The sequence below is a fragment of the Eleutherodactylus coqui genome, chromosome 1 (assembly GCF_035609145.1).
Source record: "Eleutherodactylus coqui strain aEleCoq1 chromosome 1, aEleCoq1.hap1, whole genome shotgun sequence".
Taxonomy (NCBI): domain Eukaryota; kingdom Metazoa; phylum Chordata; class Amphibia; order Anura; family Eleutherodactylidae; genus Eleutherodactylus; species Eleutherodactylus coqui.
In genome coordinates this window covers 98,513,753-98,539,031 of record NC_089837.1, presented here as the reverse complement: position 1 = coordinate 98,539,031, position 25,279 = coordinate 98,513,753, and positions in this window count along the sequence as shown.

The window sequence follows — 25,279 nt, the reverse complement described above, 5'->3', positions numbered from 1 at the left end:
TAAGTCGACAGTTGGGGGTCGTCTTATACGCCGGAAAATACGGTACTATAAAAACATTATAAAAGTCACACTCACCTCTTCCCCTCCTCCTACAACTATTTGTCCGCTGGCACCCGGTTGCCACTGGTCTTCATTTCCAGGCACAGGCAGCTGGTGATAATGCCACCAACAGCAGAGCCATGTGACCGCTGCAGCCAATCACCATCTCAGATCAGCCAGTCCTCAACTTCAGTGATCACATGACATAGTGACAGGCCATCTTTGCTCAGCACCCGGAAGTGAAGAGCAGCAGGGACAATACTGGAAGCTGCGGGGAAGCAAGAGAGGTGAGTGTGGCTTTTGTTATATTCTGACAGTATATTTGTAATACACTATTATAGTATTATAAAAAATACTTAGTACCCAAATAACCCCTTTAAGGATCCAGCACCACACCCCATGAATAGACTCTTAATGTCTTTTTATACTATGTAGTACATTTTCTGTCAATCAGACAGATATATTGACTAGTTATAACCCTGACTATCATCTGAGCTGACCGTTTTTACATTTTGCCACCATGGTAACAGATTGCAGCGAAAATCATTCTGGTTCTTGCTAAGTACATCACTGCCATTCCCCATGAAGGGGTCTTCTCTAGTGACTCCTGCTTTAATAGTAATTTTTCTTTTCATCTTTTAGATGATTTTGGAATCCATCATTTATAGTAATTATCTCTAGGTTCATTACTTCATGCAGGAAATATGACAGTACTGTGTGCCGTCTACAGCCCTGATTGTGATATGTAGCACATTGATATAAACAGCATTTATTTTTAATATAGTTCAGGGACGGCATTGGGGGAGGCAAATCAGGGCAATTGCCCAGGGCTCCCATCCCTAATCAGGGTCGGCGTTAAGGGAGGCAAACTAGGCAATTGCCGAGGGCTCTCATCCCCAAGGAAGCCTCCCAGGCAATCTGAGGCACTGGACTGGCAGCCTTCTTCTAATGCATACATAACGATAGGTTGCTGCAAACTTCCCAGCTTGAAGGGTGCTCCACTTAACCCCTACAGTGGCAGGTTTATTATTACCATGTCATGCCTCACATGGCAGGTTTTTTAAATGAGTCAACAATGCAATTTAATCTCGCAAGTATTTGAAAGTACAGTACAACCTTCACAGTTGGTATTATGGCAGGGAAATCTCCAGCGCTAGTATGCAGTAAAAACCCTGGAAGATTTCAGATGACAGCCCCGTGCTCAGCACATTTCAGCACTAGAGCTGTCCACGAAAATCTTCCAGGGTTTAACTGCATGGTTAGTGCAGCAAGCCCCGGAGATTTTCCGGGCATGCCACTAAAGGGGTTAATGCACTCTGTAATCTCCAGTACTCCCATGCAGCAGGAATACAGGCCACAGGGACCTCAAGAGTCAGCTGTAAGCTCCACTTACAGCTCATCCCTGCAGGCCTGGACAAGTGAGAAGCTATATCTACCTCTATATAATGTATATGTATGTATATTTAGCTGTATGTGTGTGCGAATATGTGTGAATTGTGTGAATATTGTGCCTGCAGGAATGTATATATAGTATGTGCCTATATGTATTTAGCTTGGGATCTCTCGGGTTGCGTCTTGTAAGTCACTTCAATGCAAGTAGCATGGACACGGTTTTTCCAAACTCAAAAGGACGTTCATTTCCTTGAACTTATGGTGCAGCTATACAGACATCAGTCACTTCAGGTAATAGTACACATATAAAAATCTGCATGGCGGCTCCAGCTGTACATGTAACGGTTCTTTCTGCTGACTGGTGGGCTACTCTATGCCAGTCTAGCCACATAAGCAACAGAAGTCCAATAGAAAGTCCTGAATGCACTCGAGCTTTCACAGGATAGCAGTTTACACAGCTTTGGCTGTTTGTCCAGAAGAGAGATAGTGCATATTTCTTCTGCCATTTTTATCACACCCCCTGGAGCTGCTATTCATCAGCAAGTAGGTGAGCTTGTTTCCTGCTGCCTGACAGGATGATAGGAGTCTGGGAGAAATATACCACCCATCCACTACCACCCCTATCATCAATGCCAATATGTATGTGTATCTGCGCCTCTTTGTGTAAATACAAGTGCTTGAATGTGTGCATATATGTATAATAGGTATTACATATCACTGAAAATATAGTAGTTGTAGTCCGAACTGGTAAACTTAATAGCCAAAAGAAATCTTTACAAACATGCAAAATAATTGTGGGAACCAAATGGAAACTTTTGTTTGTTTGTTTGAGATCAATGGGGGAAAAATGAACTTGTTTCCAATTTGTTTCCATTTCTCTGCTTCAAGAACGGACCAGAGACTGAAAGCCCTAACGCAGGTGTGAATGGGCTCTTTGACATAGTCATGTAGACCAACAGTGTCTGGCTACATAAAAGTGAGCTGGTTTGGCTACAGAATTTAAAGGGGTATTCCCATTTTTGCTTTTCATAACAAAAGCTAACTGCTGGTAGGGCTTCTGGTCTATGGAACCAGCAGAGTCATAGCACTCATTGAAGTGAATGGGAAATATGTATAGAGATGAATGGGAGATGCGAGCGCTGAGGAAATCACACTGCTGGTATGCGCAGACTTCAGAGGGATACAGCGCAGGGACCGGTGAGTATAAAACAACGCTCCCTGGACACTCTGTACTTCCCTGACCTTTGAGACCCATAACCTACTTTATGGGTTTATGGGGCTCAAAGGTCATCACTGGTTTCCTTTAACTCTAGCTGCTTTTTCCTCTCTTCTCTACCCATGCCCCTTTATGTTTTGGTAATACCATGTAGTGATACTGGTAATATTATTGGAAATATTGGCAACTATATAGTGCATTTTGTTTAAAAACACTATGGAGGTAATATTTAATTACTCTATAGAGGAAATATGTAATCATTGCATGGCAATATTTAGTCTGGGTTCACACGGGATGGATTTCCAGCGGCATTCTCACGGATCAGCTGCACCGAAAATCCATGAGAATGCCTCTGGAAAACCGCAGCTGTGGGCTTTGGAGTGGCTTCGCCACCTGCATTTCCGCTGCGGCCATCTCTCCCTATAGAGAGGAGAGAGGCCGCTGTAGAAAAAAAAAGAATTGACATGCTTCATCTTTCATTTCCACGCCGCATAGCCGTTTCCACACGGTTTGGCCGCAATGGATTGGCTGCAGTGTGTGCACAAGATTTTTGCACAATCTTGTCAACTTTGCTGGCTAATCCCGGGATTTGGAGCCGCATGCGGAATTTCCGTGCGGACAATCCTCATGGAAACTTTGCAGCAAATCCATCCCGTGTGAACCCAGCCTAAGCCTTGTGGCGTTATTTGATAACTAGAAATGTACATGATAAATTTAGTAAAACCCCAGCAACACCCCTGGCAGAACTAGAGTTCAGCACTGCAGCCTCCTGAATTTCCTGAATGTGACTGTGCACTTAGTGCAATATTTCAGTATTTGGGGCCTCATTTCTAATTTTTCCGAAGGCTACACTTTTTTCTAGCACCGACCCTGGGGACAATAGCAATCCCAAAATAGGATATATTAAAGTATATTTTAGTATTACATTAGCTGTAATGGCTTGCAAACCCTCATAGCGCCACAAGAGGGCGATAGAATGGCAAACCTTTTTCTACAACCTGAGATTTCATGCCCCCATCCTCGCAAATGGCATGCGATTGGTTAAGAAATCAGAATATAATTTTAGCAATCTGTGTTGTATACATGTATTTCAATCAAGTAGCTTTAGATCAGAGTTAGAGATGGATATGAGAGAACAGATAATTACATAGATCTACATTTAAGCCTGCAAATCACTGCGGTGTTTCTCACCGAGCACAAAGAATCCAAAGTGACAAGAATCTGTATGTTCTAGAAATGTCACCGCGAATTTACAGATATCCTAAAAGAGCCAAAATATATCTGCTCCAAAGTCGCGCACAATGATAGATATTCCAATATCTTGTTGTCGAGTGGCAGAGCGGGGATTAATATTGATAGTTCATTCAGTAGGGTTCCTGCATCTCATTTACTTCGCTACTATTTATCATTCTGACAGAATTACACAACTTAAGCAAATGTAGGTTCACACATTACATCCGGTACCTGCTAGCATAGGATGTAAGGCCGAAAACAGACATATGTCCACCCAGTTCAGCCTATTACCGATCAATGTCGATCCAGAAGAAGGCAAAAAAAACTGTGCGGTAGAAGCCAATATTCCAATCTAAGGAAATAATTCCTTCCTGACTCCAATCTTGTAATCAGAATAATCCCCAGATCACTAACCCTTCTGAAGTAATGCTGCTGGGGGTCAGTCGCTGCTGCCGTGGTTGCAACATGATATGAAGGCAATAAGTACAATTCACAAACTTCTCATCATGTGTTTGCCCACATTCACATTTGGTAATTTGGTTAGTATTTGGCATCAGATACTAATTACAGATTGCTAATTACTAATTACAGATACTAATGCCGAATATTGACAATAATATTGCCAGTTAACTAAGGTCTAAGGCTTTAGGTCCAAGGGCAAAATTGAATTGTGGAATCCACACGAGTTGCCCGCGAGGAAGATCCGTAGTTCAATATGCCAACAGACATTCATTGAGCATCCACGAGTAGTGAAATACCTGCGGATGTCATTTTTTCCTGGCGTGCGGATGGCACACGTGGGAAAACACCTGCAGCATGCTCCATTTTGTGCGGTTTCCGCACGGACGGCTTTTATTCAAGTCAATGGAAGCCGTCTGATCCGCGGCCCATCCATAGTTGACACTGCGTCCGTGCCGCAGATCCACGGGAAAGCAGGAGTTTAAAAAAACAAAAAGCCTGCGGCATGCCAGACAGCGTGCCGAGTGCATCCGCTGTGCAGAAGAAAGAAGATCCAGCCACGGCGGAGAAGACCCACACCGCGTCCGCACAGGTGAGTAAATGTCTTTTTAGGCCTCATGGCTGTGGACACGTGTGGAAACCGCTGCGGGATTCTGCACTGGGAAACCGTGCGTGCCCATGGATATGAGGCCTAACTGTGAGACTACACAAGTAGAAGGTTCTGTAAACGTTTTTTAGTACATTATATTGTACATTAAATTGAAAAATACTCGGCCTGCAAAAAACAAGCCCTCATACAGCTATATCGATGGATAAATAAAGGAGTTATGATTTTTTTAAAAGGGGGGAGGAAAAAACGAAAAGGGGGAAAAAAAGGGCAGTGTCATTAAGGGGTTAAAATTATGCCCAATCAACCAAATTTACTGCAAGTGACTCCGAGAATCAAGGTGTAGAAACCTCTTAAAAATCATCAAGAGAAATAAATGGAAGGTTCCCAAAGCTAAATATCAAGTGTCATACCAAAGGGTCTGAACAGGGGTGTAGCTAAAGGCTCATGTGCAAAAGTTTATTTTGGGGCCCGTCCAACTTTTCTTAACCCCTAAATGCAGAGGCGTAACTTGAAACTACAGGGCTCCAATGTAAAACCTGTAACGGGGCCCCCAACTATAATGCTTTACTCATAGTACTTGGCTCCCTGTATGGAGAAGAGAGGCCTTATGGGCCCCCTAAGGCTCCTGGGCCCGGGTGCAACCGAATCCCCTATAGTTACACCAGTGAGTCTGAATGCTTATGTCAATGCAATGTTGTTTTTTCATTTTATAGTATAGGGTACTGAGTGCAGAATGATTGGGGACAACTTGAATTTTTTAAAATTTGCTCAAGGCCGCAACATAACAAAATGTAAAAAAGCGTGAAAGCGTAGAAAAACATGGAGCATGGTATACCAGCCAAGCATGATTATCACCGAAATGTATCAGTTATTGCTCCGACTGCTTGTTATCTTGCAAACAGATGACCAATAAATGCAGATGTATGGTCACATATAGACAGCTTATGTACTGATAGTCTTGTCTGGATGTGTAACATATGAACCCATCATAAAAACCGTAAGACAATGAAATGATAATGACTTGACTAATGTATGCTCTGAACTCAACTAACTAAAGATTGTGCAGGATCCATACTTAAAAACAGTTAACGTCTTAATGTAACAGTCTCCATGGTAATATATATCTCCGGTGAGAACGGTACATTTGGAATGAATAAATAATAGAGCTGTCAATAAGGAGGTTTTGTGAGATGCACAGCTAGAATTTCTAGTGATTTTCTCCTAATATGACCTGAGTACAATCCCTGGTAGTGGCTGTGACAGAACATTCCTCCTACAGTCTGATTGAATGAAATGATCTCACGGATCCCACCGAGTGAATAAAATAATTGGGTAATGCTGGCTGATCGGAGCAATGTACAGAAAACTATAGCCTATAGTGTATCCGGTGACGTCATCCAATCCAAGGATCAACCACTGTTAAAGCATCAGTAAACCTTGTAAGTCGCCTAAGAGAATAAAAAGCGCAAATAATATACTAAATCAGGACTCTGTGTGCACTGACCCAGTATGGAGACATATAGGCAAAGGAGTAGCTTGAAGCTTCTGGGCCCCAATGCAAAACCTGTAACAGGGCCCCCAACTATAATGCTTTATCCATAGTACTGGGCTCCCTATATGGAGAAGAGAGGCCTTATGGGCCCCCTAAGGCTCCTGAGCCAGAGTGCAACCGCATCCCCTGCAGCCCCTATGCCCATACATATAAGGCCTGCATGGGTGTGAATTACATATTATGCTGTTTGATTCTCCAAGAGGAGACTACTTCCATAACACAGCAGGAGATGGAACATGGCTTTATTTTATTGTAAAAAGAGCAAAACCTCTGTACAGTAGGAGGCTCTAGTGGCTGTCTGGTGCAGAGTGTTAAGGCAACAGAAATGCGGTCCTAAGCTCTAGCTCACTGCCAGAAGGGTGTGAGCTCAATCCCTGCATGGTTCAGGTAGCTGGCTCAAGGTTGACTCAGCCTTCCATCCTTCCGAGGTCAGTAAAATGAGTACCCAGCTGCTGGGGGGGGGGGGGGGGGGAGAGGGGGGGGGGGGTGATAAATAAAAGATTACCAGAATAAGTTGGCGCTATACAAATAACAAGATTTTTTTACAGTATAGATCCACAATGATAAAAATCAATCAAAAAATTTCATCCTGGAACCATGAACAGGGTGGTACTGCCACCAGCAGCCAGGCCATAAATAAGGAAAAAATGCTTGCTAGTTAATGGTGCTACTGGTATGACCAATGGAATTTGGTCCTACATGATTGACTTCACCTTGATGAGCATTACAGGTAAAACATTAGGGCGCAATCTTTCTGCCAGAGAAGACCCATAGGAGCCCACCACCCAAGAGCCTGCCTGGCCCCTCAGAATCTTCAAGCAGTTTTCTGTTCATTTCCAGCATTTATGCCGTAGAAGATAATGTGGTACATATTGTTCTCTCATATACAAATGCAGAAACCAAATCGAAAGCTGCTCTAATGAATAGTACATAAACATGCCGCTCTGGGTCCTTGGCTGTGACTAATCCCAGAGGACCTGACCTGCTCCTGCTTGATTGCAGCAGCAGAGGCTTTAATCCATACTTTTGCTATCGACCCAGGATTAAAGCCCAGGACCAAGCATCGTATACTTACCACGACTAGCCCTTAAGGGGTTAAGAGCACTGCATGAGGACAATGTAAGTACCCCTAGAGACATGTTATATTCCCTGCAGGATATATGTATCACATATTGAGAACTTAGGCTATAGACAACATTATAGTCCCTTTATTCCAGCATCTACTGATTGACTATTGCATGCTGCGGAGTCAATAATTGGCTGTCACATGAACGATCACTGCTGTCACATTGCCACAATTAGATTTACATTCTACTGGATGCAAACTGGTAATTAAAGGAATTGAACTCGGGCAGCACGGGTGCTAAATTATTAAATGAAATATTACCACACTTCCATCAAATACAAATTAGCATCTGTCGCCCCTGCAATATGGATCAATACAGCTTCATCAGTCACCAGTGTCCCAGGGGGCTAAAAAACGGCTTTCAAGATTGCAGTCCTGATTGGAAGGACGTCCGTAACAACTAGAACACCTTTTAGCTAACAGTCTAGATATATTTCAGGTGGAGCAGTATAAGTGCGGACCGCTCCGCTGGGCATATTCCCTTGTGATGCATCATCCGTATAAAAGCTTATGTGTAAACCGCAGCGGCTTTATGAGAGTGACGCTTGGAGAGCGGCGAGCAGCAGCGTACTGTACCTGGTATTGGAGTTGGAATACAAGACTGATGTTGCATTCACAAAAGAAGTGAACAAGTGATCTGGTAAAAATGTCTCATGTTTTCCAAATGCTAAAAGTCCATTTTCTAAGTATCATCTCATTTTTAAAGGGGCTGACTACGTTTTAGTAAATCAAATGTAACAGCGATTTCACGTACAATTTTTAAAGCAGCAGATTTTGTGACCGTTTTTAGAACTAAAACCAGGAGTGGAATAGGAAATCTAAAATAAGGAATCTGGTTTCTTTTACACTACTCTATTCCAGGACATAACCGTAGAAACCATTTTTCGTACTTTTTTAGCTAGATAGAAAAGTGTCATCCTCTGAGCTTTGCTATCCAGTTTAAAAGACCTAAAGTGATACAAGCCATAAGAAAAGGAGGAAGAGATCTCCTTCTCACATGCTGACCCCCATGCCTCCGTGCTGCCTTTCATCCCGATACAATTTTTTGCATAAAAGACGGAAACAAGGAAGGCATTTCCAACGCCCATCTTGGTATATTTTCCTCCCGTGCACAGTGTGCTTAATACATGAAAAGGTGCATGCCTCTACATGTATGAGGGTGGGTGTAGTGGTCCAGCAGGTCCTACAGAACACCCACAGCACACTTGTCCTATTACACCTGTCCATATGCCGTCCATGGATATAGAAGGTGTCGTCTGTAGGAGAGACCTATTTCTCCACTAAGCCTAGAGCTTAGCTCTGATGTCAGCTGTAGTCCCATTGGCTGATAGTCAGATTCAATTTCACTGGTGCAGAGTCCAAGGGCGGGAAAGCCACGACACAAGTCCCTATGCAAGAGTGAGAGGAGTCCAGAAAGTACGGGAAAGAAACAGAGGAGATTAAAGGGAGTGACTGGGAGCAGTTAGGCAGATGCAGCCAGGTGTGAGAGAGGAGAGGTTGCAGTCAGTCGTGTCAGAGAGGAGGAGATACCCGTACTAGAGTAATCCAGCAGTGCAACACGTTTCATCCAAGGACGAGTGAGGGCACCCCGCAGCAGAGGCAGAGGAGAGCCTTTCTGAGGTCGGCCTTCTACAAACACTGAGTCATAGCTACCCGGTGAAGTCAAAGCCAGGATTAGCCTTCAGCCACTTGTCCCTTTGCTTCATGTGCACTTCGCTAAACTTAAATAAAGCATCTAGTGGGGAAATTTGTCTAATCAAACCAGTTTAGGGAAAAGGAAAAGGAGAGAGCATTGAAGCCAGGTCTTAATCAAATCAATATCTTTGTATTTTCTCATCGTGTTCAATTGCCTGCCTAGTACTGCATATACTTGTATGTTTTCCAAGTACCTCACCAAAGAATTGCAAATTCCTTCTTGTATTTCAACAATATCAAAGTTAGTAAATCTGTAAGCTCTCAGATTTCTAAACTATTACCGGACTCGACTCTGTTATTTTTTCGGCATACCACCCCGAGGGTCCAGTCAGAGTGTTGGCGTCACTGTGACAAAAACTAGGCCTTCCGGCCACATGTGCTACAGTAAGTTTTTTGGGGCATATTTGCGTGCTTATTTGTGCAGCCAATTTCTGTGTGCAGAATATAATGCAAATAGAACCCATTGATTTCAATGGGTTCTTTCACATGGGTTTTTTTCTGTGCGTATTTCTTGCTCTAGGCCCCCATCAGCATTAAATCATATGGCCCTTTGTTTTCTAAACACTAACAGGCTGTCCCTTTTTTGCTCGGTCCTCAGTTCTCATATTAATTTAGCATCTCGTTTAACATTTGCCAGACATTGGAAGTCTACTGGGGCTCCTTCAACCTCAGAGGTCATAAACTCGGTCAATCAAACATTTCACCTGAGGAAATTTACTCTCACAGGTACATCAAGAATCCTTCCTGGTTAGCCTCATGGGCACCATGGATAGACTTTATGACCTCAAACGCCACCTAGGCGAAGTTTGGGGGTCTGATGGACGGATTGATGGCTGGGGGCGCCCCGAGCTGGGTAGGTTGAACACAAGTTTAGAGGGGCTCTAATGTACCCACCATGGCCCGCAAATAAGACATATATATGTCCCCCCTTCTTTAACATGCTCGTTTGGACATCTGAGATAAACGGTGTATGCTAACTTGAATTGTATACCTGGCCTCGGACATGTGCCTCTTTTGTTTACTTGTTGTTCTTTTTTTCTCATATTTGGAAAAAATCTCTTTCTGGCCACCTGCACATGGCTGGGTTGAATCCTGCTGCGAGGATGCGACTCGTGCCCTGATATTGAGCTTATACTCACACGTCCGGCGCCTTCTTTCTCTGCACTGCGATGAGCACATGCGCAGTGCAGAGTCGGCGCGTCAACCGTGATGTTTCTGTGCGAGCCTCTGCGAGGCTCGCACAGAAATAGAACATGCTACGATTTGTTTACTGCGCAAGTTTTCACGTGGTTAAATTGCGGCTGTCTGCATAGGATTGCATTATCTAATGCAATCCTATGGCAGCGTGCACAGGTGGAAATTCAGCTGGAAATCCCGCCGTGGAATATCCGCCCATGTGCAGGAGGCCTATTAAAAATAAAATTATTGAAAAAGAAATGGCGCAACCAGAAAATTATAATAATTGGGAATTCTGATGCTCAGGCCTCATTCAGAAGTGCGTGTTTTTAGCACAGAATAGGCGCACAAAAAGATCACTTTGACATGCAAAATACTCTTACCTGCCAAAGACAGGACATGTGAGTGCAACGCACATCTAAAGGTTTGTGCTGCGTGAAAAGATAGGACCTGAGCTATCTTTGGTGCGTGTTTTCCATAGACTCCTATGGGAGCTGGAAAACACGCACCACGCACCTCCGATCGTGTGAGCGGGCTAGTTCAAGTAGCTTGAATTCACCTGCTCACGCGATCTTTAGAGCAGCATAGAAGCAATCTTTTTATGCTCCTAATCTGTGCAAAAAGCATGCTCGTCTGAACGATGTCTTAATTCAACCAATAGACATAATCACATCCAGATATCATGTACCACCTGGGCCGATTGTTAACAATCATGGGTATGTCTATGACCAGCTGAAATCCATTTACAACCCACAACCCCAGACTATCCAGAAAGCCATTCATTGCTAGAAGTGAATGTCACTATGTGAAACCTTACAAGGTTCCAGCATGAAGCTTTCCACCATCCGGTAATTGCAGATCCTTCCGCTGTTCCACTGTTCTCCTGCCTAACTAAATCAGAAATAATGACTGTTCTGCCATAAAATGCGAGGCGTAATAAATAAGCATGGCAGTGAGTAATTCACTTATTAAGGTAGTAAATTACAAACTAATAAATGTTGACCCCAGGGGCCGGGCTGTTGCTACAATTGAGTGCTGACTAGTTTTGCAGAGAGTTGTTCAATTCATCATTCTGTCTGGAGGAAGAGTTAAATGCACTAATCACTGGAAAATGAATAATGTCTACCCAAGAAAAGCACAAGAAGAGGCTTGTGCTTCCACTAGACCAGCCAATTGCATGTTGGGAGGCTGTGAGACATACCTACTGCCACATATTACTATAGGTAGGTGACGCCATGAGGCTTCTTTGCCATGAGCGTATATTGACTGCTGTTTTCACAGTCAGCCGATAAACACTACCATCTGTAGCGTTAAAGCTTGTGAACGGGCACACAAATCTGAGGCTGCCATGCCATTTCCCCTTTCCCCTTCCTCTCCATCACAGGCTCACCTCTTCTCTCCTCCCCTCCGGCTGATCTCAATGGGAGGAGGCAGAGCTAAGCACCGCTCCATCCCGCCTCCTCTCATTGCTGGCTGCAGACAAGGGGCAGGGAGGATCGGAGCCATGCTCCGCCCCCGGTCTGCCCCTTGTCCACAGCCAGCAATGGGAGGTGGGATGGGGCGACACTTAGCTCCGCTCCTGCCCCACCCCCTCCTGTTGCGATCAGCCGGAGGAGAGGAGAGAAGAGGGAGAGAGTTTAGCAGCCACGCTGCTAAACTGCCTCCCATCTCCCTTCTCCAGCCTCTGTCATGGGCTCCCATAGGAGCCCATGCAGCGGCCAACATATTCCGGCCCAAAGGATAGTTCCCAGACTATCTTTTGGGCCTGATGTAAAAATGTCCGGCTCTATACTGGCCAGCCGGGCGCTTTTATGCCAAGGGAATACGGCCATGTGATCTGATGCATTGGAATACAATGAATCAGATCACAGCGTGTATCAGCGTGAAAACGGCAGGCTGATATACGCTCGTGGGAAAGAAGCCAAAGGCCCTAATGTCCACGGGCAGATTTGATTTGCGGAACCTGCCCGGGTGCCTTGTGAGGGAGATCTGCAAATCAAGCCGCCTAGAGGAATACAGAACACTGAAAAGAATCCCGCCTTCATTTTCCTGTGGCTCCCATGTGGACAGCTTCCATTGAAGTCAATAGAAGCCATCCAATCTGCGGACCGCCCACAGCTGTCACTGTGGATGGGCCGCAGATCCGCTGGAAAGCGGGAGATTTTTTAAAAAAAAAGCTCAGCGCATTCACCAGGCGCGTCAGCCAGTGTTGAAGAAAGAAGATCCAGTCACGACGGAGAAGACCCGCACTGGATCCGGAGAGATGAGAACCTGTCTTTCTTATATCCATGGCCACGAGCACGGGCGGATTCTGTGCGAGAATCCGTGCGTGCTGTGGACAAAAATGACCCCAGCTCTTCTCTATCACATCAACTTTTTAAGATACTATTTTAGCCTTAATCACCTGCAAACCGAAATCAACAACAATTTAGTTCAAAATTGTTCCCCAGTGTAATAGGAAGCCAATAATCCTATGGGCTTCTTCACATGGACGTCATTTTGTCCTGTTAAGCAGCCGCAATAATAAAGGGATGAATTGATTTCAATGTTTTTGTTTTCACAGGCGGGATTCTCACACGTTAATACTGTGAGCAAGAAAATATTGGACTTGACCTATCTTTCTTGCATGTAGTTTTTCTATGTGCTGGATTGATAGGGCAGGACCTATCTTTCCACTTTGTTTTTCAAACTCGTGCACAGTATCGCAAATTTGAATAGTCAAAAAAAAATCACTGCTTCATCCGCTAATACACTCCACAGTGGTGAGCATATTTGTGCATGCGCTAGTCTGAAGCCACCGTCAGCCCTAGTTCCTAGTGGGAAACTAAATCTAATTTCCCATCTGTTGCACACATATATGCACTTTGGGACCAAATTGTTAAGGTTGTGCATCTGGGACCTGTGGTTCTATAGGTTTCCTTGTGCACGCCTTCACAGGTAGGGGTTAATTGAGTTGTCTGGGTGTGGTATTCTCCACCAGCCAATCCCCCTGGTCTACCGCAGATAAATACCAGCAAACTCTTAGGAGAGATTTCTGGTCATTTTATTGTTTTACTCTGTGTTGAGCCTACTCAGAGCTGGTGTGTGCATGCTTTGTCTGAAGTGTCTCTCCTTTCCTGAAGATGGTCTGGACACCTGTCGTCCCTCCCCTCCTTGCATTCTGGGGTGCGTGCATTGTGTAGTGTGTGGTACGGTGACCACAGAGATGCAGGTGCCCACAGGTTTCTCCCTATCCCTGGGCAGGTGTGGGCCTCAGACATCTGATATCCTATGTGTGTGTCAGATGGGTGATGCCTGACACTGTACCCTATGTCAGCACGGTGGCTGACTTTCTATTCCCTGGTGTGAGGACACTTGGACTGGCTATGGTTTACCATCTGTATGCATGTGAGCACTGGGTGGGGTTCTTGTTATATGTCATATGCATAAACTTGTATGTAGGCTAGATATCAGGTATGAGCAGTCCTGTTCTAGGTTCAGTGTGTGTGAACAGAGTCATGTCCAACCATGTGTGTTTAGTGCATCTATCCAGGTCCCTAATCAGGGACAGCCAGGTCCTAGACGAAGACAGTGCGGCCGACCTTATCAGGACGATTACGCTGCTTTTAGATAGGGGTTCCCCACTTTCCCTGGTTAGTAAGGGACAGGGGTCCTTCCATTATAGCCTGAAGAGGTACAATTGGTGTTATGGAACACTTTGGTGTGTTTGCAGTTTTAAAAGGACACAATTCTGCGTCTGTCAGAGGCGTGGCACTTTAGTGCGCCGTATGGACATAACACAAATTCATAGGAAGCCAAGAGACCTAAGTCTGTTTTGGGGTCTGGGAGGAAACTGGTACAATTGGAGGGAACACACTAAAATATGCAGAGAATACAAGAACTGACGCAAACTATACCATTAACCTGTTTGTTGCATTCCTGGCTTTGGCCTACAAATACTAAACCAACATATACTCAACTGTTGCATGCCACTGCGGCTCTGCTGCCCTCTGTCTCCACACACTTCTCCTTCCAGGTGTAATGTGCCCATCTAAACATGTGACCGCTGCAGCAAATCACCAGTCTCAGTGATCGTCTGCCGCAGTCATGTGCTGAAATGGGCACATGACACCTGGGCATAGAACTAAGTGAAGACTGGGAGAAACCACACAAGTGCAAGTTTTTCGTAGACACAAAAAGTTTGAGGAAGGGGGCTGGGACGATGGTGCAAGGGGGACGTGTGATACCTGTGCAATGGGCCTATTGGCATCTTAAAACAGCCCTGATAGGAGGACCCCTTGTAAGAAACTTTAAAGTCTGAAATGGGCCCCATGGCAGCTGCATATTCTGCTTGGATGGAATACACTACACAATACCGGAGAGAACGTCCGAGTTTATTTCTGCCATGACATTCTGCATTTCTAGACTGCACAGACTCCCAACAGAATAATACACTAACATGATTAAAATGATGCAGTTATATATAACACGAAGCTAAACAACAAGGTCAAATACGTGTTCCTGTCTGTAAGTGGTCAGCTTTGGTTTATAAATACGGATTTATCCAGAAAGCATCCACTGCTTACATAGAAGCGACAAATCTGAAAGATTAGAGCAATCATACAGAGGAGATAAAGTGTGAGAGGCAGCGGGGACGAGAGGAGCAACCTGCAAGATCCTATTAGAAGGAGTGCTAAAGGCTCACGGTAATATCTTTGTTCTCGGAAAGTGGGGCAGAGAGAGAATGTTGTTTTAAGCCTTATCTAATGCAGATCAGAGCCCGGCAGATGATCTCTCTGAATGTGCTGGGAATTACTAACATTTCCGTTCTCACACGTCAACTCTGATGGTTTTTTTGTGATGGGAATTATAAAGGGAATATCATAGATATATGAAAGCTGCCAGGTGTGATTGAGGTGTTAACAGATTGTGATGGGCTGATTACTTATGGTGGACTTAGAAGAAAGTATCTGCCCTGAGTCACACTAGCTTCACAGCTTCTGTTCTCCTTTCCATTTTACTTCAAAGGGATTGGAGAGCCGCCTTAACGAGCGCAAGTCCATCTATTATACAGACAACTCCTTCATTTCAATGGGTATGGTGTAATGCTTAATTTGCCTTGTAGTGGCACTGGAGGGGAATGAAACCCTCGCATCCGTACACCAGTAGGGGATTTTTTGAACATGAAAGAAAAAAAATGTACAAATCAACATGTAAATGAGTTGCAGGAGGAGAAAGAAGAAAAGTATCCTAACATCTTTTTCTTCTGGATAAAACTCTGGCTTTGGGTTATATTCCCAGTCATTGTTACAAAGTTTGTTTAAAGGTCTGATGTTGACTTGCAGGAATGCCACCTTCCAATAGGTGGCACTGTAGAGGTATTGTTCCATCTTCTCATTTGCATATTTCTCAGAGGAGCATAGGGGGCCTTACAAGTCTCCTCACACCTTCTATGTGCTCCCCCTAAGGAGAAACGATAGCCTTCCTGTCCAACATTCCCCGTGTAATGATCTGGCCAGGTATGTTTTCTTCCTTTTCTTGTAATCTGTTGCTATTTTGTAGGGATTGGGGTGGGGAAAAACATGGTCATTACTCACATGCCTGACCCATACATTCAGGCTTCATGCCAGTGGGGGTGAAAAATGTATTCAGACCCCGGATCAGATATCTTCTTATAGTCACTGCTTTTCACTCCCCACGCCTCCTCTGCTCCATATGGCAGTCTTGGTGAAAGCCCGTGCCATTGTAGTCAATTGTATCTGCATTCTGAAGACACAAATATACTTTAAAGTAACGCTCACACAGTCCGGAGCAAAGGAGGCTTCTTTTAAGCCCACCCTGTCTGCCAATGGCACAATGTTGTCCTGGTGCACCCTAGCACCATGATACCTGCTCTTAGTCCCCTAACCTTTATACCTGGCCATCGACCAGCTCAGTCCAAGTCTCTTTAGTAGGACAGGTTGGAGACTAATATTCACACAATTGATCCTGTGCATAAGCTGTTAGCAAAATTATGAGCAAATAAATGGATGACACATACTCAACAATTAAGCCACCTGACACACAGATCTGCTTAATAACCTGAGCAGATTGTAGGTTTCCCTTGGTCTATGCCTCATTGAGTTAATAAATAGGTATTACATTTGCAAGTATAGCTGTTCATTTTATGATGCCAAGGTCATTGGACGTCTTAATACCTGTAGTTTTCAGCACTTACTGAAAAACCACACAGAGATGAAAAGGCAGCATAGAAGCTATACAATTGTCTACAAGAGGAATGGGTAGGAGCAAATAACAGAGGAGATGATAACAAGCTTAACAGAAAATTGCCTCAAATTGAAAAATGGTGCACCTACAAAAGGGAACGAATAGGAAAAAAATTAAGACCCCCAAATCAGACGTCTCCTTGTACTTGCTCCTTGCTCCCTGGGCTGCTTCTGCTCCAGGCACCACATACTACATCTTAACGGTGGATGACTTCAGGACCCAAGGTGGTGGACAGCACTGAAAGTAAGAAGCCCAGGGATTGATGAACAGTGAGTTGTTTGAGCATTGCTCATTACTCCCCAGGCCTAGTCTGGTCATAATCAACAGTGTACAGATGAAAGAGGTGCTCGCCCAGCGATGCCACTTGGGTGTATGGAGTCAGCTGAAAATGTGCCAGAGTTGTCTCTTTTTAAAACTATTTACAGTGTTTCAGAGTAAAACATAGTTAAATGTAATGAGGAAGAGGAGCCGTCTGCCTTTCATGACGTCCATGGTTGGGGTAGCATCAATCTGCTGTAGACAAAATAATTGTTTTAGCTAACTCAACTATACCGGGGCTTATCTTATAAAAAGTGTTACAGTTTTTGATGCTCCATAACTATAAAGATTCTAGCTGCCTGTTTTTGCAACTTTTTAGTCTTTATTGAGCTTGCCCCAAATTCAGTACATAAACTAGCATAAATTTGCTCACTTGGTTAAGCTTGCACACTTGTTAATGACAGTCTCTGCATTACTTACATTAATCATATGGCCTCGTTTAGAAGAGCGTGTGTGCACATATACATCCACACAAAGCCACACATCTATTAGAATTATTGGTTCCCTATGATGTGTTCACATGTCCATGTTTTACAGGCGTACCTTAGGTTCGTTCTGTGCATCAATATGTGATTGGCTGAGCGCTGTAACCAATCACAGGCAGCGCTCAGTTGTCATTTAATGAATGGCTGAGTGCTGCCCGTGATTGGCTGACCGCTCAGCCAAACAGATGCAGCCATTTCAGCAGACGGGGATTTTAAATCCCTCTCTGCTGAAAGAACTTCATTACAGTGCAGGGAGAACAAGCGGCTAGATGCACCTGAGCCCCAGCAGTGGTGGACAGGTGAGTATATATGTTTTTTTATTTTTTACTACAGCTAAGAATGATTTTCAGGAAAGGGCTTATATTTAAAGCCCTTTCCCGAAAAATCACTGTAGGGTTGCCGGCTCAAAAATTTGCATCAAAAACTACAGCAAATTGCATGCAGGTTTATGGCTCATTCCCGCATTGTCACTTTGAGTTTTTAAATATAAAGAATCCCATATTTTTTCTACTAGATTTTTTCTAAATTGTTGTGTTTTTTTAATTTGGTAGCATTTTTAAATGCATCCATTTTTTTTAAAGTCCTATAGATAAACCTACAGGAAAAAAATGCTTTGCCCAGAATGTGCTGTATTTTGAAAGAAAACACCACTGACTCTGAAAACAGCAGCAACCAAAAGGCCTTGTATGTACAGTAGAATTATCAAGAATTTGCTATAGACTTTAAATTAAGGGAGTTTTAGAGCCTTAAACAATGCTGATTTATGCTTAGGATACGTCAGGAATTTTAGATCATTGGGGGTCCTTTTGTTGGCACCTCCACTTATCAGCTGTATAACACATTTAGGACCAAGCACTATAAATTTATGGTGCTTGGTCCTGGGCTTTAATCCCAGCCGATGGTAAAAATTCAGTGAGGGTTTAAAGCCCCTGTTATGCAATCAAGCAGGAGTAGGCTGGATCCTCAGCTGTTAGTCACAGCTGAGAACCCAGAGAAGGTAGGAGCTGTTTTCAACCATCTCTGGATTCTCCTTCAGAGGCTACAAAGCGCTGAATGAACACTATGTAGAGAACAGAGAAAGCGGAAATGTCACTTTCACTATTCGACTCGGGAGTTCAGGTCACCATTAGGTGCCCCCTGCCACAGAAGAGCTGCAGGGTCCTAGCAGACTCAGATCAGCTCTGTTAGTGACTGATGTCACAATGGGGGATGTTTTCGCCTGTAACTGGGGCTTCTGTGGATGCCCCAGCTACAGTGGATAAGTCTAAAATTAAAAAAAAAAAAAAGATTTTGGTAGCTGAAGAAAAAGATCCCTCAAGAGTGTCTGGTCCTTTTGGACCAAAACACCATGGTCTTTATGGGGTCAAAGAAGTCATAGTGCTCTGGTGAGTCCCGTGGCCTCTTCCTCAGCCTGAACCAACATAGTCTTTCTGCAGCTCAGTTCTATTTAAATAAATGTGATTGAGTTGTAATACCTGGCCTAGTTACTATGCAATGTACAATACTGTGCCTGGTATACAATGAAGAGGCCGCATTGCTCACCCAAGTTCTGCAGCCATGTGAAACAGCTGGTTGGCAAGGATGCTTAGAGGCAAACCTCAATTGACCTGATATTAATAGAATCCGCAGCATATTTCAATTACACTGTGAATTCTATGTGAACATTTTCTGCTCCATGTGGAGGACATCTTTAAATTCTCATCTATATGGCTTGTACTGTAAATGCTGCAGAATTTGTAAAATTCTGAGAGCCCTTGGGGCTGTCGTAGAATAAGGCTGGATTCACACGGGGCATATATTGGCCATGTTTTCAGAGCTGGCCGATATACGCTGCCCCTCTGATGCATTGGTTTACAACGTATCAGTGCACATGGGCGTATTTGCAGCTTAAAACGCTCGGCTGGCCAAATTAGTGCCTTTTGGCTGGGCGCTTTTATGCCTCTGGTGGCTGCATAGACTCCTAAGGGGGCCTATGACAGCTGCCAGAGAAGGGAGGCGGGAGGGAGTTGAGCAGTGTGACTGCTAAACTCTCACCCCCTTCTCTGCTTCTATCTGCTTCTTGCCAGCTGTTTGCAATAGGAGGGGACGGGATGGGGGTGGAGCGAAGACCCGCCCCTCCCATTTCTGGCTGGGACAAGGAGCAGAGAGGGGGCGGAAGCTTAGTACACTAGCTTCCACCCCATTCTGCCTCCTCCCCTTGCAGAGAACTATGTTTTGGCCAATATACAGTGGCGGGTCCTATAGACTCCTATGAGAGCAAGAAAAGAGAAGGGAGGGGGAGGCATTTTTGCAGACCAACACTGCGAAAAGCTTACAGGTGTCTCTATATAGGCGCTGGACGGCATCCCAAGGATTTTAGCAAAGTGAAGGTTTTCGGGTGCCGCATATTTTTTCACTAAAAACGACCCTCGCGGTCATGTGAATGGACGAGAAAATGCTGACCGTGATCGCAGAAGAACACCCATTCAGGCGCTTATACAGAGCAGGTGTGAAAACGTAAAAGCGCCGTTACTGTATATCTGCTCATGAGAAAGAGCCCTAACAATGTGTGGCCACCCCTGCAACACTGTAAACCTGAAAACCTCATCAGATGAATTGTATATTTTGCAGTTTCTTTTCTTTCTGTCAGATGATAGAAGTTGTAAAGTGAGTGTTATTTGCAGGCAGCGAGCTGGGAATAGATGAATTCCTTCCAGAAACCGTTAGAGAGGCGATGAATTATAGTGTTTACACAAGTGATTTGAGTGCCTCGTGAGTGATTGTAATTAAATAACAATGGAGAGGATTTCTTATTAATTTAAAACAGACAAATGTATTCAGGAGTTTTTTTATGATGGCTTTAACATTGCACAACGGTGTCTATTCATCAAAGCAAGATATCTACAGCACTGTGCAAAAGTGTTAGGCAGGTGTGGTGTGCAACGTAAAGCCCCCTCTCACGGGATGACTGTCAGCACTTCAGTGCCTGACAGCCGTTCCAGAGGTGATTGATCCAGTGACTGGAGGCGGAGCGGGCCAGAGATCGTTCCACCCACCCGCCTCCATTCACCGCAAATAGGCTGTCGTTTATAGATGAACACTGCCTGTTTACAAATAACAATTCAGCAACAGACCAATGATAATTTTTAGGTCTGCATGAAATATCCGATCAGTGATTCTTCTGCAAGTGTTCACACAGCACAAATATCATGCGAACCGCTCAATCCAAGGAGCGATTTGCATGATATGCATGCCGTGTAAAAGGGGCTTAAGAATACTTAAAAAAAATAGAACTATTGATAGTTTATTTTTTTCAATTAAAAAAATGCAAAGCGAATGAACAAAAGAGAAATCTAAATCAGATTAATATTAGAGATGAGCGAACGTACTCGTCCGAGCTTGATACTCGTTCGAGTATTAGCGTGTTTGAGATGCTCGTTACTAGAGGCGAGCACCGCGCGATGTTCGAGTTACTTTCACTTTCATCTCTGAGACATTAGCGCGCTTTTCTGGCCAATAGAAAGACAGGGAAGGCATTACAACTTCCCCCTGCGACATTCAAGCCCTATACCACCCCCCTGCAGTGAGTGGCTGGCGAGATCAGGTGTCACCCGAGTATATAAATCGGCCCCTCCCGCGGCTCGCCACAGATGCATTCTGACATAGTTCAGGGAAAGTGCTGCTGATGCCGGAGCTGCTATAGGGAGAGCGTTAGGAGTGATTTTAGGTTTCAAGAACCCCAACGGTCCTTCTTAGGGCCACATCTGACCGTGTGCAGTACTGTTGAGGCTGCTTTTTGCAGTGTTGCACATTTATTTATTTTTTTGTATATCGGCCGTGCAGAGCATTCGGTCCAGAGCATTGCGTTCTGCAGTAATTTTACATAGTCCACGGCCAGTAGTGGTGGTGAGGCAGGGACAGTGAAAGACATATCCAGTCTATATACGCAGTGGGCTTTTCCAAAAAAATTTGGGAAAAAAAATCTATTTGGACTGCCTGTGACCGTCCTGACTGTACTGCATCTCTGCTGGGGGTAGTTGTCCTAATTCATATGCAGCCAGCTAAGTGTTACAGCAGGCTTGCGCAAAATTCTTTCCTGTCTCTGCGTTGCCTCTTACATCACCGCTGTCATCCTGTCCAGAGTGAAACAGTCTGCAGTAATTTTACATAGTCCACGGCCAGTAGTGGTGGTGAGGCAGGGACAGTGAAAGACATATCCAGTCTATATACGCAGTGGGCTTTTCCAAAAAATTTTGGAAAAAAAAATCTATTTGGGCTGCCTGTGACCGTCCTGACTGTACTGCGTCTCTGCTGGGGGTAATTGTCCTAATTCATACGCAGCCAACTAAGTGTTACAGCAGGCTTGCGCAAAATTCTTTCCTGCCTCTGCGTTGCCTCTTACATCACCGCTGTCATCCTGTCCAGAGTGAAACAGTTTGCAGTAATTTTACATAGTCCACGGCCAGTAGTGGTGGTGAGGCAGGGACAGTGAAAGACATATCCAGTCTATATACGCAGTGGGCTTTTCAAAAAAAATTTTGGAAAAAAAAATCTATTTGGGCTGCCTGTGACCGTCCTGACTGTACTGTGTCTCTGCTGGGGGTAGTTGTCCTAATTCATACGCAGCCAGCTAAGTGTTACAGCAGGCTTGCGCAAAATTCTTTCCTGCCTCTGCTGTGCGTTCCGTAAGCGAAGTCAGCTCCAACCACAGGCCAATAAGCGGCACATTTAATTACAGCGTTCTGTTTCTGCACTACTGGTAATACACCATGCTGAGGGGTAGGGGTAGGCCTAGAGGACGTGGACGCGGGCGAGGACGCGGAGGCCCAAGTCAGGGTGTGGGCACAGGCCGAGCTCCTGATCCAGGTGTATCGCAGCCGACTGCTGCGGGATTAGGAGAGAGGCACGTTTCTGGCGTCCCCACATTCATTTCCCAATTAATGGGTCCACGCGGTAGACCTTTATTAGAAAATGAGCAGTGTGAGCAGGTCCTGTCGTGGATGGCAGAAAGTGCATCCAGCAATCTATCGACCACCCAGAATTCTGCTGCAACTCTGAATCCTCTGGCTGCTGCTCCTCCTTCCTCCCAGCCTCCTCACTTCATTACAATGACACATTCTGAGGAGCAGGCAGACTCCCAGGAACTGTTCCCGGGCCCCTGCCCAGAATGGCCAGCAATAGTTCCTATCCCACCGGAGGAGTTTGTCGTGACCGATGCCCAACCTTTGGAAAGTTCCCGGGGTCCGGGGGATGAGGCTGGGGACTTCCGGCAACTGTCTCAAGACCTTTCAGTGGGTGAGGAGGCCGATGACGATGAGACACAGTTGTCTATCAGTGAGGTAGTAGTAAGGGCATTAAGTCCGAGGGAGGAGCGCACCGAGGATTCTGAGGAAGAGCAGCAGGACAATGAGGTGACTGACCCCACCTGGTTTGCTACGCCTACTGAGGACAGGTCTTCAGAGGGGGAGGCAAGGGCAGCAGCAGGGCAGGTTGCAAGAGGCAGTGCGGTGGCCAGGGGTAGAAGCAGGGCCAGACCGAATAATCCACCAACTGTTTCCCAAAGCGCCCCCTCGCGCCATGCCACCCTGCAAAGGCCGAGGTGCTCAAAGGTCTGGCAGTTTTTCACTGAGAGTGCAGACGACCGACGAACAGTGGTGTGCAACCTTTGTCGCGCCAAGATCAGCCGGGGAGCCACCACCACCAGTCTCACCACCACCAGCATGCGCAGACATATGATGGCCAAGCACCCCACAAGGTGGGACGAAGGCCATTCACCGCCTCCGGTTTGCACCGCTGCCTCTCCCCCTGTGCCCCAACCTGCCACTGAGATCCAACCCCGCTCTGAGGACACAGGCACTACCGTCTCTTGGCCTGCACCCACACCCTCACCTCCGCTGTCCTCGGCCCCATCCACCAATGTCTCTCAGCGCACCGTCCAGCCGTCGCTAGAGCAAGTGTTGGAGCGCAAGTGCAAGTACGCCGCTACGCACCCGCACGCTCAAGCGTTAAACGTGCACATAGCCAAATTTATCAGCCTGGAGATGCTGCCGTATAGGGTTGTGGAAACGGAGGCTTTCAAAGGCATGATGGCGGCCGCGGCCCCGTGCTACTCAGTTCCCAGTCGCCACTACTTTTCCCAATGTGCCGTCCCAGCCCTGCACGACCACGTCTCCCGCAACATTGTACGCACCCTCACCAAGCGGGTTACTGCCAAGGTCCACTTAACAACGGACACGTGGACAAGCACAGGCGGGCAGGGCCACTATATCTCCCTGACGGCACATTGGGTGAATTTAATGGAGGCTGGGACAGAGTCAGAGCCTGGGACCGCTCACGTCCTACCCACGCCCAGAATTGTGGGCCCCAGCTCGGTGGTGGTATCTGCGGCGGTGTATGCTTCCTCCACTAAACCATCCTCCTCCTCCTCCTCCTATGCAACCTCTGTCTCGCAATCAAGATGTGTCAGCAGCAGCATGTCGCCAGCAGTCAGTGTCGCGTGGCACGGCAGCACAGCGGTGGGCAAGCGTCAGCAGGCCGTGCTGAAACTACTCAGCTTAGGAGAGAAGAGGCACACGGCCCACGAACTGCTGCAGGGTCTGACAGAGCAGACCGACCGCTGGCTTGCGCCGCTGAGCCTCCAACCGGGCATGGTCGTGTGTGACAACGGCCGTAACCTGGTGGCGGCTCTGCAGCTCGGCAGCCTCACGCACGTGCCATGCCTGGCCCACGTCTTTAATTTGGTGGTTCAGCGCTTTCTGAAAAGCTACCCACGCTTGTCAGACCTGGTCGGAAAGGTGCGCCGACTCTACAAGTCCCACACTGACGCTGCCACCCTGCGCACCCTGCAACATCGGTTTCATCTGCCAGTGCACCTGTGGTGGAAGCCCAGTATATATCTATATGGATCGGTGGGCCTTGGCAGTAGACAGTTGTCAATTTAACATTCTGTATACATATTTGCTTTCTGTCTTGCTACAAATATAATGTTCTTACAGTTATGCAATAGGTACTTCCGCTCATATGAAAATATCTGTTTTATAACTCTGCTGACATGGGGAAGCCAACATGAAACTTCTGTACTCAAAACGCTGATAAGATAATATATAGTATAAACACGTCACATTTTCCATCTGTTTTGCAATTTTGGAAGACAGTATAACTCAGACATGGACCACCGCAGTCTGAAACAGCTACCGCAGAAATTACCCAAGCAATTTTACTGGAAACGTATGCAAATACCATGGGAGGTCTATGCTATTACTAGTTCATGATGTAACATCCAATCATATCGAAGGAACCACACGTGGCTCCAAGACAACCCACTCATTTCATCCACCACCTGATGGCCAATCACAGATGACCGGAGGATGGAAGAATTGCAAGATGCTTATCCAATAATTAAACAATACGTTGTATCTATGTAATCTTTGACCTGCCCAGATGGGCGGATATGTTAAACTCTTTAAAAGAGGCTACACGCCCAACATTAAAGGAGAATTGAGGAAGCTATACATGCTGAACCTTGTGTCAGTGTGAAAACTTCTTATGCGCATTATCAATTCAGAATTAATATGGAAGGGTGTAAACATTCCAAATTGAGTAAGCCGTGGTTCCGCAAAGGAATGCTACGACAGCTGGTGGCCCGTACGGGGAGTGATCGATAGGTTCCAAACATCTCGGACAGAAAACACGGACATAGGCAACCTTGGACTTAGTGGGCCCAACAGAATCATCAGAACACGGTAAGATAAAT